The sequence below is a fragment of the Styela clava genome, chromosome 7 (assembly GCF_964204865.1).
Source record: "Styela clava chromosome 7, kaStyClav1.hap1.2, whole genome shotgun sequence".
Lineage (NCBI taxonomy): Eukaryota > Metazoa > Chordata > Ascidiacea > Stolidobranchia > Styelidae > Styela > Styela clava.
This window is the reverse complement of record NC_135256.1, coordinates 2466873-2471980: the sequence shown is the minus strand read 5'-3', so window position 1 is coordinate 2471980 and position 5108 is coordinate 2466873. Positions and strand designations below refer to the sequence as shown.

The 5108-nt window shown below is 37.2% G+C and overlaps 1 long non-coding RNA gene across 8 annotated transcripts; it reads right to left on the bottom strand.

Moving 5' to 3' along the window:
* Positions 1-836: 836 nt before the first annotated feature.
* LOC144425145 (uncharacterized) lies at positions 837-4684 on the bottom strand. 8 transcript variants are annotated; one of them, XR_013477305.1, is made up of 6 exons: positions 4427-4684; positions 3569-4002; positions 3347-3460; positions 3001-3192; positions 2009-2188; positions 837-1008 (listed from the first exon to the last, which is right to left on the bottom strand). It is a non-coding gene; the product is annotated as an uncharacterized LOC144425145 (long non-coding RNA). The 8 variants fall into 8 exon arrangements; XR_013477299.1 differs by lacking the exon at positions 3569-4002 and having other exon boundaries at positions 4421-4684; XR_013477302.1 differs by having other exon boundaries at positions 3347-4002.
* Between the last annotated feature and the right edge of the window lie 424 nt (positions 4685-5108).

Sequence of the window (5108 nt, the reverse complement as noted above, 5' to 3'; positions counted from 1 at the left end):
TAGTCAACTTGACTCTGGTGCTCAGTTGTCATACCCATTATACCAGGATCACCAACCTCTATTAGGCCGAGCCTACTTCCTGGGTACAGATTAAGCTAAGGGCTACCAGTTGGATGCTGTCTGCTCAAAACCCGATTTGCTCGATCACGCTTTAATTAATACTAAGATAGGACTTACATATTTATCCATGGGGAAAGGAAAGCCGATAAGACGGCTTAACTATATGGCGAAACACGGCCACTCGTCCGGTTACCATTCCATGTCGGGTATGGGATTAGTTAGGTATTTGTTTTCGGAAGCATGGACTTAATGGTGGAGGAAGCCGTTACCGACCGGCGGTTACGTGAACCACCATACGACGGCGAGGAGTCCTGCAATATTCTCGCACATAACCATCCCTGCATGGGATTCGAACATCGAAATCCTATCGTATACTATCCAACTACTGAACTTTTTCTTAGCTTAGTTTTTTCTCGATTCATGTACCGTTAACTAGGTATCAAAGTAATACAAAATTACAATCATGGCAAGCAGCGAAAAGAAACGAGCACGACCCCAGATAGCACAACTACGTCGGAACAACTATGGCCGAACGCTGTTCGAACCACCGGCCCAATAATGGCGAACAACCATGTTCCAGCGAAGATTTGGCCGCTGGGCCAACGTCGGTCCTTTCGTTGTAATGCAACCGTGGGAAACGGTCGGGCCAACGTAGGCGATACGTTGTAACACAATCGTGAAATATGGCCGGTCCAATGTAGGCGATACGTTGTGACATAAGGCCGGGCCTACGTAGGCGACACGTTGTAATATAATCGTGGCATATGGTCGGGCCAAGTTAGGCGATGTGTTGTACAGACAGGGTATGGATCTATACTACATAGAAATTTCCCACTAATCCAACATTATTCATATAATAAAAAACAAAAGATAACAAAATGTCTTTATTTTACAAATATGTATACATGTAATAAAATTAATCGAAGTTCGTTGCCAGATCATCCAGAGCTGAAAAATATAAAAATTCTGTGTTAAATTGCAGTATTAGCAAGTTACAGCATCAGAGTTCAAAGCCTAGTCTGAATGACTGCATCCCAACAAATTTTCAGAGTAGGAATCTTAAGCCAAGTTTCTGCAGTCGCAAATGTGTGAGTGAAGCTTACATTGACAAGACAATAATAATTGAGAATACAGAAATTCTTGATTCTGCAAGGGGGCGTAGACAATGTTTTGAGGGGAATATTTGTTGGAGGGAGTAATGATGATTTGAGATTTTATCTGACTAAAATGTCTTCAAATATTCCTTGTTGAAATTCATTTATCTTATTAGAAACATCATGCACCATGATTAGTCTATTTGTTTAATTGATTTACAATAAATTTGTGCTAGGGGGGGATGATAATGTAAAAAGTACTGTAAGGGAGCGATGATACAAATAAGTTCGAAAACCACTGTTCGTCATTATGCACCAAACTCTGGCAACATTGGATTGGCAATTTGGCACTTGACTCTAACCATAATCTGCTTGGCGATATCTCCTTAATAAATAATTTTCTATACTGTTCACTTTTGTATACAAAATCTACATTCAATTTCTTTACTGTTCACAGTTGTTTACAAAATCATTATTCAATTTGACAATCATAAGGATAAAAATGAATGGTGTGGCAACTGGCAAGTACATTTTGTTCACTACCCAACTTATCTAAATTTTCTCGCCTGTTTTTATTTTATTATATCTCTGTTGTTGTTGTGTGTGTGTAACTTAATTTAATTCATGAACATGATAGGCATCTTTTTGGCAAAACCTTATATTCTTTACGCTTTAATCTTAATTAAGGTTTTGTTTTCACTCCAGATTGTCAGATTCTATTTAATCAATTTTTGTTCATTTCCCCTATGAATTATCTTAAGCTGATTTAGAGTCAAAATGATCTTATACTTATAAAATAGAAGAGGGTAGAGCAGAGAAAGATGGTGGTACAATATGATAAACATATTACATACCTTTAATAGCAGAAACTAAGGGCGTCCCACTCACTCCTTCTTATCCACCGCGTCCTGCACAGTTGAAAGAGCGGGAGAGTAAATTTGTTATAACCGAGTTCATGATTTTCCAAACCAGTCTTTCTTGGAGCAACCTCCGAGACTTAATATGAGACAAATCCTCCGAGACAAATATCTTATCTGGAATGAGTAAATAGACAAATCTGACAATATCCGACAAATCCTCCGAGACAAATATCTTATCTGGAATGAGTAAATAAGCACAATTATGAGAATACATTTAATGAAAAGGTTTCCATTCGTTGCAAAAGCTCTATGTTAATTAGCGCGAGTATCTACTCTAAAATATAAACATATGTGATTTGTCCACATCGCATTCGTATAAAGACATTTAAATAATCTTCCTTGAACACGAAGCAAAATTATGGGGCAAATTATATTTCATACATAATTTCGAAGCGCTTCATGCGGACAAAAACAAAACGACAAAAAATAAAAGGCATTCAATAAGATGAGACCCAGCAAAGGTATTTTCACCTATTTCACTTTCATGTTCTGTTTAGCTTTCGAATTAATTATGGAGTAATCTGCAATATTTTAACATTGTACTAAAACTAAACAAATATTCTGAATCTCAGAGATTTTTACATCATGGTCTTCATACGATGACATGTGTTACCGGTCAGCGAACTCTTTTAAATTAATTTTGCTTGCCCCCTTGCCGCTGGGTAAAATGGTTGGGAACCACTGAACTAAACAGTTAAGTACAACCACGTTACACAAACGCGCCCCGCAAACTCACAGTCGATTTTCATCAGAATGATTAAATAGAATATTCAGAATAGAATAAATTGATTTTTAATGTTTTCTCGTTGTGGGGTCGCAAGTATCTGTAGTCTGTGATTTTACAAAAATTGGAGTCGCGGAAAAAAAAGTTTGGGAACCCTCGCCGTAAAGTGTCCATAATCAGCTTATAAAAATATTCAACTTACAAACCATTTTTTCATCCTTGAATGTATTCTGGATCAAAATGTAATCAGACAATGAATTTCATCAATTCCGGTATGTCCGAGTCCACACTACAATCAGTGGAAAGTTGCAGATGCCGTAGCTTGTAGCATCAGAGTTTCTACCGCCTGTCCCAACAATTTTTCCATGGACTGGATTGGAGCATGGCTTGATCTCTGAAAATTAAGTTAGTGTTACCCAATGTATAGTACATTATTGTCTTTCAAATGTTGTACTAGATAATTATTCAACCGATATATCTAGCTATTGCGCAATATTTTATGGCACAGATATGCAAGGAGCTACTATCAAACTATAAAACAAAAACACCTGTTTTGGGCATTGTCCGCATTGAAACATTGAGATTCTTGAAATGACACAGTGTATGATTGCGTGAAAGAGGGAATTGGAGCAGGTGAATTTTCCAGTCCATTGTCATAGGGCCTGTTATAAAAATGGTATATATCATTAAACTTACAATGGTAATATTGACACTTGACAGAATATCTAATCGGTAATAATTATTAAGAATAACCGGAAAATGAATATTACACAAAATATGTTCAAATATTTGTAAAGGATGTGTCGTACAATACTTCATGCTTTTAGAGTCGCTGGGCATTGCACAGTTGCATGCACATTTGGCAGTCATTGTACAGAGATGGGCTTCGCCCAGTCGCCCGAATCTTTTTTGCTAGTGGTCTACTTTCCAATTCACTTTAAAATATAATAACACTTAATTAAGGTTGGTTGGGTAAGCTTACATAGCATACATACTGAAAATAAATTATATAAATATGCCCAATGTAATTCTATTAAAATTTAAAACAAAATATTATTCAGAAATCAGTAATTTATTTCTCAACAAAGCTGAAAATATGAACTAGTGCAGGGTTGGGCAAAGTCTCGGACCGCGTGCAAAAATTTTGCGCATCTAGACTGGCGGGCCATGTCGCATCTCGCATGTGTGGCGTAAAAAGTTATACCTTAGAAACAAAATTTTATTTAAAGTGTTACAAAAACAAAAATGGAAAACAATAATCCTTGAGCTATTTTTTACCTAAAAACATCAAATTTTAGTTTCAGTTTGATTGTCAGATTGTGGCAATTGTTAAAACATATTTTAGATTTCAGCCAATTGAGATCTGTATTTAGATTTGTTGAAATTCATCAGACAGAAGGTTCACAAATGTACAACTATTCAGATTACTGGATTAAGTCTCCAACGGGTTGGATTTGCGCTGCGAAAATGTTAGCACTTAGACAAATAAAGTAAATATAAAAAATCATATCCAGGGATGAAGGACCAATACCGGTACTCGATAACGAATATTGGTAAATGAGAGATGGCAACCTCAGAAAGTTTAACAAAAAAATTCCAAAAGACCAAGTACGATAACGTACCGGTACCTCATCTCGTTCTTTCGTTACCGGTACCTACGGTGTCCAGTCCAGGGATAAATATGTAACTTTTACCGGTATGGTACCGTATCACCCTTATGAACAGTGACCTGACAACGCACTTAGGGTACCGGTACCATTAGATTAACCTACACGGTTACAACTATCTCTACTTTCGCCATTCTACTATGAAAGCATTGAAAGTTCAATTTCACTGTCCCATCAACGGCAAAAACCTCGCAACAGGACATCTATTACGAGTACCGCCAAAATGAATGGCGACCTCATGTGCTATATTCGAATCGCGCACCCATTTCTTCGCATAATTACGGACTTCCATACGAACCATCGGAGCGTGACGGCGTGTTTCGTTGAAGGCCAATCATGGCCTTACCATGGTAAATGGTTGTAAAACCGCGTACAACGGTTGCCGGCGGATTATAACGTTGGCCCAACGTAGTTGTGCTATCTGGGACTGTTTTTAGTAATCGTTTGATAAAATGTACAACAATGTATTGTATATATATAGGGTGAAATACTCTGGATAAATCGATGCAACTTCACATTCGGGCATAATTACTACGGTTCTGATAGTTCTCTTGCGGTAATAAAAGATACATGTTTATATGCTTCAACTTTCTGAATTGTTTTTCAGCCCCGATGCCCCACAAGAAATCTATATAAATAAAGG